Below are 8,171 nucleotides of genomic sequence, written 5' to 3'. Positions count from 1 at the left end.
GGAGGTAGCATGTGGAGCTCTGGCTGAGGGACAGGGCAACAAGTTCCCTAATCCATGTGATTTTTTCCCACCTTCCCTCTCATGACCCACCCGCACGTACCTGCTAACCAAGATGTGGAGAACATTTTGCTGCATTTCAGTGAGACATTGAATGGCTTTCCTCCATCCTGTTTATAGTGGCAAACTAAACGGGCAAGCTATTGGTCAGGGCCAGCATTCACTTGGTTGACTGAGGAGTCTGATGCTCCATGCAGGTGGCCACTCTTTCCATGCAGGTGGACATCAGCATAAATGTCCATGATATCACAGCACTCGTATTTGAGACAGACTCCATGAATCTCCTCCCCAAGGCTCTACAGCACCTTAATGCTGACAGAGCCTCACATTTTTGTTGCTGCTCCAGAGTTATCCTCTTTGTCGATGATCCCAAGGTTCAGCATCTGCACCCAGATGAGCAGAGCTTGTAGAGTCCTGCACCCTCTGACAGGGTCCCTCCACTGCTGCCTCTGTGTCTAATATGTGCTCCTGTTCATTTGTGATATGTATTATTGTTACTGGTTATTTCCTCACTAGCAAGGATGATCGTCTTCCATGAGTCCAAAGATGGCTGATGAGGCCATGAGATTTGGGATCTGCAGACTTTATGGCATGTCGGGCATTTGTTGTCATGTGGGATGTCTGGTTGTGTATTGTCAGTTTGTGTCGTGGCTGTTCTTTTCAGCGCTTTTGCTTTTTCTCTTCATTTTGTTGTCATTGGGTCTCAAAATGCTGGGATTCTTCCCATAGACTCTGCTGCCATCTGGTTCGGCCAAAGCAATGGTCTCCCATGAGTTATTGTCAATGTTACATTTCTTCATGTTGGCTTTCAGCACACCCTTGAAGTACTTCCTCTGTCCTCCTCTGGTGCGTCTGCTCTGACTGAGCTGCCCAACTATTTGACAACCTAACTATCTCCCTTGGAGTCCCCACCGAGGTGTGCTTATCTGCGCTGATGGAGGGTGTGCATGAGGCGTGTGACAGTGCTTCCTCAAGAGTGTGCAACCTCCTTTGAGGGATTCCTCAGTTTCCTGCTGCTCCAGGTCCTGCATTAAGCTTGAAGGACCTGTGGGAGATGAAAGACATGATTTAGAACTGACATGGGGAAAACATAAAAAAAATTACCATTGTGCAGATATTCACATTTCAGTCAGTGGTGACAACAAATCAATATTATTGATATGTGCCAGGTGGCAGAATGATTTTAATTCTGCGACCAGGTATCTGGGAAACCAGATGGAGTCTCTCTATCACCAATAGTCAGGAAGTCTGTCACCCTGCCAATCTCCAAGTCCTCCTCCACAGCAGTCAGGGTGGCTATGACATGAAGGGCCACCCCGATTCTCTGTCTCTCCCTGGCATTCTGCAAACTCTTCTTCTGCAAGGAGAGAAAGCAGAGAGTTATGTGTGTGAGAACTGGATGTATAGAGGGGATGGAATAACAACATTTGTAATTGATGAGTGTGAGGGATGGTTGTGAGAATGCACAAGACTGGGAGTGAGTGTGAGTGTTGGTAGTTCAGATGAGGGTATGAGGAGGAAAGAGAGAGAGAGGAATAAACAGAGATACAAGGTATTTAGGTCTGAGGAGTGCCATGCAGGAGAATGTTGGGAAGTCAGAGTGTTGGGGTTAGGACCTGAAAGGGGGATGGCACCCACCTTTCTTGCTCTCCTGAGGTCATGAATATCTTGAGGCTCTGAATCGAAGTTCGAGGGACCACGTTCCTGCTGCTGATTGTGTCTGTGACTTCCATCCATGTCAGTTCTGTCTGAGAAGCTGGTCTCTTCCTTCCCACTGCGGGAAACAATACTTATCTGTGAGCCCTTCACAGCCTCTGGCAGGACCTCCAGGGAAGAGCTTTCCAACGTTGTGCTTCCATTCTTTTTCATCTTGAAGCCTGATGAATCAGTCTGGAAGGCAGCCATTTTGACACCTGCTGAGGTCCCTTAAAGTAGAAATCTTTCCATTGACTGGAGTGAGTCACCATCATGCCTGCATTCTGTGATTGGAAAACCTATTGCTATTGATGCTAATTGTAAAGACTTGACATATTGGACAGGTTTCAACAAGAAACAGATAAACCTTATTACAGGGAGCTTTTCAGATGCTACATACTTGAACAGGATCCTTGACAGGAAGCCCTGTGCCTGGGGCTCATTGGTTGGAGCCTTCAAGAACATCACGTGACCCCTGTTAGATAGTAGGGGAGGCTATACCTGCAGCTACTACATTTCCTCCCCCTTTAGTTTTTTACAATTTCTATTTACAGAGAACATTTGAATGTCCACCAACATATACATTTACATATATATAATTCAGGTGATTAAAGATTAAGTCTCTGAGGCGCTTTCCTTATTTGGTTAGAGCAGCGTAGCTCTACCACTTGAGGTTCTTCCACAGGATCAACATGATCAGGAACTGTAGCACCAGATACATCATTAGAAAGTGGAAGTTCAGGGTTTGGCAGATCTACAGAGACATCAGGTATATCTATTCTAGGTCAATCTGTCACCTCAGGGATTAATGGTTCAACGTTAATCACAGGCGGAATGGTTGGTTGTTGGAATGTCTCTATCCTGAAGGTGGTCCACATGTTTTCAAACAATTGTATCTTCCACTTCCACCTGTAAGGATAAGGGACAAGTTTCTGAGGCAATGGTTCCAGAAACCCAACAAGGTCCACTTCAAAAATTCCACACAAAAACTGTCTCCTACAGTGAATCTTCAAGCTTTGCTATGAATATTGTAATGCAATTTTTGATTACTCTGATTCTTCTCTACCGCTGCTCCCCTGCCCACCCCACCCCCCTCCACCCCCCACTCCCCCCACCCCACCACACCCAGGTTTGGAAACACCAGACTTAACCTTGTACATAGGTGACATTTCATCAATGATTGAGATGGTGCTGAACCCGTAGTCAAATGAGGCATTGTGTGATAACTGAGAAGAAAGTGGGAAAGTTGAGTTTCTAGATACCTTCTGATAACCTCTTCATTCCAGATTTGAAACTTTGCACAGCTCTTTCAGCTGAACTGAGGCATGGTATGGGGCTGTTTTAATTTGTCTGATCCATTTAAATTTCTGAATCTCTGAAACTCAGCACTGGTAAAGACTGTACTGTTATCAGTAATGATGATTAGGCCATGTATACTAAAACAATGATGCAGCCTTTTGATTGTTGCGCTCGATGTTGGTGAACTGACTTCATACACATCCATTCATCTAGAATGTGCATCTATATCAATAAAAACATGGTATTTAAGAATGGTCCTACATAATCAATATGTAGTCTAACCCAGGGTTGACCAGGCCGCTCTCACAGATGCACTGGAGCTGAAACAGGCAACTTCTGTTGTTGCTGACAATGGAGACAGTGTTTGACCATTCTTTCAGTGTCACTGTCAATGCCTGACCACCAGACATAGCTTCCTGCAAGCATTTTTGTTTTCTATATGCCTGGATGCGCACTGTGAAGCTCTGTCAAGAGTCATTCTCTTCCAACTCTTGATCCCCACAATAAGATTCCATCTTGACAGCTTAGCTCTGTGTTTCTGGCATGGAATGGTTTCAAATCTTTAGATACAGGCAAATTTGACCATCCTTGCAAAAACAAAGTCTGACTTTTGACAAAATTGAATCTCTGTTCATCCAATTCCTAGTTTGTTTTGCACACATAGGTGAAGAATCCAAGAAATTCAGTAATAACACAACTTCTTGTGGAACAGGAGCATGTACAATGCTATCTCGTAATGGGAGATAACTGAATGCATCCGCATTTGCAATGTGTAAGCCAGGACAGCGCAGAAAGGTATACTCATATGCAGATAATATCAACGCCCATTGTTGAATTCTTGCTGAGGCTATTGGCGGAATGGCCTTATCCTCACTGAATAAACCCATTAATGGTTTACGGTCTGACACTATAGTGAAATGTCGTCCATATAGGTACAGGTGGAATTTCTTCACTCCGAATATCAGTGATAAACCTTCCTTTCCTAGCTGGGAATAACCCTTATTGGCTGTGGAGAGGGTTCTCGAGACATAGCCAATGGTTAATACCATGTTAATACCAATTCTTTTGATGGGTCATAGTGTACCAATAAACATGATGAATGTAATAGTTTCTTAACTTTCACAAAGGTTTCTTCCTGTTGTGAATTCTATGACTAACGATGATTAATTTTTAACAAGTGTAATGGTGCTAACACTGATGATAAGTTTGGCAAGAAGCAGCTATGATAACTGATCATACCCAGGAAAGACTTAAGTTCAGTTACACTAGACGGTGAGGGCACATCTCTTATTGCCTGAACTTTCTTTTCTACTGGATGCAAACCACATCGCCTTGTGACCCAGGTAAGTAACTTCTGGCACTTGGAATGTACATTTCTCTTTCTTAAATTGTACACCAGCTTCCATGAACCTTCTTAGCACCTCCTCCATGTTGGCCAAGCGTTTGGTTTCAGTTGACCCTGTGATCAGAACATCATCTAGGTGTGCTACCACTCGGCGAAGTCCTTGCAAAAGACTCTCCATTGTCCTTTGGAAGATTGCACATGTAGACGATACTCCAAAAGGTAGGTGAATGCATATTTAAAAGCCCTTGTGTGTGTTGATAGTCACATAACCGCTAGATGTGCTATCCTGCTCTAATTGTTGGCAAGCATGGTTTATGTCCAGTTTTATATAACATTTGCTTCCAGCCAGCTTTGCATGTAAGTTATCTATCCTTGGAATGGAGTACTTGTCTAATTTTGCTGCCCTATTCATGGTTAGTTGGGTACTTGTCCAGTTTTGCTGCCCTATTCATGGTCAGTTTATAATCCCCACAAATACGTATGGTTTGTTCAGGCTTAACCACTGGGACTATGGGTGCTGCCCATTCCGAGAATTGGACTGGTTGGATGATGCCCAGCTTTTCTAACCAAGTTAGTTCTGCATCCACCTTCTCTTTTAAGGCATAAGGCACAGGTCTGGCCTTAAAGAAACGGGTTGTCATCTGAGAATCCACATATATTTTTGCTTGCAAGCCTTTTAACTTCCCCAATTTATCACGAAATACACTGTTGTATTTCCTTAGCAGGTTAGGAGCTCTTCCTGTTCTCAAGTGAAATATCTCAGACCAGCCAAGCTTGATTTTTTGTAACCAGTCTCGGCCCAGAAGACTAGGTCCTTCACCTGTCACTATGATCACTGGAAGCTGGGCTGTCTATTGCCTATAGGACACAGATACTGTGGCGATGCCCTTTACCTGGATAGATTCTCAGTGTATGCCTTCAATTGAGCCATTGTTTGCTCCAGATTCAGTGGCTAGGTACCTTAATTTAGGGATTTAAGTGTGTGCTCTCCCACCACTGTTGTTGAGGCTTCTGTATCTAGCTCCATTATTAGTGGCTTCTCATTAACTTAAATTGTGACAGTGATAGGTATGGTTTTTACAGCGGCTACGTTATACAGGGAATAGATGTCGGTATCAGGAGCTTCAGCTTGTATTATTCAATTCAATCATGTTGGTTTGCTGCTTTATGGGCTGTTTTGATTTTGCCCAGCATTGCCTTAACACTTGACCTTTCTTATGGCAGTAATGGAATTCTGCCTCCTTGAATCTGCAGGTGTCTAGTACGTGGTCACCTCCACATCTATAACAACTTAATCTTGGTGCCACTGCTGAAGTGTTTCTAATGGCAGACAATTCCTCTCGCTTTGCTGCTGTGTCTCTGGTTTTCGCGTCATGCCTGGCGGCAGGTTCCTGCCCCACATGAAGAACAGCGCCATGTTGTACATGTTGTAAAGCCTGCAAGTCTCTCGCAGCACATTCCATGGCGAGTGATATTTCCAGGACACGCTTCAAATCGATGCCGACCTCGGCAAGTAAGCAGCGCTGAATAGCTTCGTTGTGAACTCCACAAACTAATTGGTCCCACAGCATATCACTGTGTCCCCGAAGTCACAGTGTTCAGTCAACTGCTTCAGCTTCGCTACATAAGTTGCAGTGTACTGTCCCGGGGCCCTAACCCTGAAATTAAACTTAAACCCCTGTATTATTACAGATGGTTTCAGCTGGAAATGCGTTTTCACAAGGTCGACTAATTGGGCGCGCTCGGGGCTGTCAAGCTGAGGATGAGACTGTGCGTCTTGCTACAACCTACACTCAAAAGGATTGCTTTCTGCTTTTCTACCATGGTAATTTCGTTCACTACGGAATAAAACCCGAGGCGCTCTACATACTGGCTCCTGTCTCCCATAGTCTCATTGTAAGGAGCGATTCTGCCGAAGAGAGGCATGACTGGTGAGTATTCTTTTCTTTTTTCTTAAGATTTGATGTACTCACGGTGACAAGGCAAAGTGCAGCGTTGAAGCTACTTTATCCTTGTTGCCAAATGTAATGACTTGATGGACCGGACAGGTTTCAACATGAAACAGATAAACTTTATTAAGAGAGCTTTTCAGATGCGACATGCTTGAACAGGATCCTCGACATGAAGCCCTGCCCCCCCGGATTACCCGCGTTTAGGGCTCATTGGTCGGAGCCTCCAACAACATCACGTGACCCCTGATACGCAGTAGGAGAGGCTATTCCTTCAGTTACTACATTAATGATGCTAAGTTAATCAGCCAGGGGAAACCCTGCTTATCCGACAATGGTTTCCTTTCTTGTTGCTGGCTCCCCCGACTGCGAGAAGTTTGGTTTGATAAAAATTGTGGCCGAGATTTCTGGAACATCACCATCTGGTGTACAAGCAAAGCAATTACATGCACCTTTAATCATATCACAGAGAACAATCTGAGAGCAGGTTGCAATGGCTGACAAGGCAAAGAAATTGGCACTGACTTCCTCTTTTAATGAAAAATTAGAGAATGTAAAATTGGAGAAGCATGTTTTCCTTGTAAGTAATTAAAGCTGGCTTCTTCAAAATTATATTTCAAACCTTTGCAATCCCACAAGTTTGTTTATGGACCTTTAAGTATGAAGTAAAACAGACACTCTCTTCTTCAATAAAAGCAAAATGTCTCCCCTCTAAATTGTCCTTGTTGGAAGTACAGGTCCTGACTATTCCCTGGAAAGGCAGAGGCAAAATAAAATAAAGGAATTATAAGGTATTGTGGAGTCCAGATCAACAATAACTATGTTCTTTACTCTCACTGTTTTATGGTATTGTCTGAACCCTTCAATAATTCTCCAGATCACTTGTTTATTAGGTTTTGGTTATGCGTTCATGGGATGTGGGCATCACTAGCCAGGCCAGTACTTATGGCCCTTGCGAAGGTGACGGTGAGCTTCCTCCTTGAACCGCTGCAGTCCGTGTGGTGTAGATACATCCACAGTACTGTTAGGGAGGGACATCCAGGACATTAACTCAGCAACAGTGGATGGTGAGTGACTTGGTGTGGAACTTGCAGGTGGTGGTGTTCCCATCTATCTGCTGCCCTTGTCCTTCTAGGTTGTGGGTTTGGAAGGTGCTGTTGAAGGAGCCTTGGTGAGTTACTGCAGTGCACCTTGTAGATGGTACACACTGCTGCTACTCTGCGTCGGTGGTGAAGGGAGTGAATGTTGAAAGTGGTAATGGGGTGCCAACCAAGTGGGCGACTTTATCCTGGACGGTGTGAAGCTTCTTGAGTGTTGTTAAAGCTGCACTCATCCAGGCAAGTATTCCATCACACCCTTGACTTGTGCCTTGTAGATGGTGGACAGGCTTTGGGGAGTCAGGAGGTGAGTTACTCACTGCAGAATTCCCACCACTGACCTGCCCTTGAAGCCACAGTATTTATATGGCTAGTCCAGCTCAGTTCCTGGGGGTTACCATTGAGGCATCAAAAGCTTCCTTTTAAATCTATAAAATTTCCGCTTACATACATCCCGCATTAGCTGGTTGTACAAAATGCCACAGTGCCTCAATATAGAACATGTACATGCTTACAAATATATCAGGTTTATCTTTCAGAATTAGTAAGAAACCCCCCTTTGCTTTCATCTCCTGTCCCTGCAGCTGAACAGATATCTGAACTTAATGATATCCTTTTGACTCTCTTAAGAATTTTGAGAATTTCTACTATTTTTATTGGATGGATAAGAAGTGTCATGAATTATATGGGCAGTCTGTAAAATATCAAAGATGGAAGATAAATTTAGGG

The 8,171-nt window shown here is 44.0% G+C and overlaps 1 long non-coding RNA gene across 1 annotated transcript; it reads left to right on the top strand.

Annotated features, from left to right (window-relative positions):
• Window positions 1-4,468: 4,468 nt before the first annotated feature.
• Window positions 4,469-6,869, top strand: LOC144684215 (uncharacterized). Its single transcript, XR_013577455.1, has 4 exons — window positions 4,469-4,615; window positions 4,890-4,966; window positions 6,089-6,327; window positions 6,477-6,869. It is a non-coding gene; the product is annotated as an uncharacterized LOC144684215 (long non-coding RNA).
• Window positions 6,870-8,171: the final 1,302 nt, after the last annotated feature.

Source organism: Cetorhinus maximus, chromosome 9, assembly GCF_964194155.1.
Source record: "Cetorhinus maximus chromosome 9, sCetMax3.hap1.1, whole genome shotgun sequence".
In the NCBI taxonomy this organism is placed as follows: Eukaryota; Metazoa; Chordata; class Chondrichthyes; order Lamniformes; family Cetorhinidae; genus Cetorhinus; species Cetorhinus maximus.
This window is presented reverse-complemented; position numbering and strand designations above follow the sequence as displayed.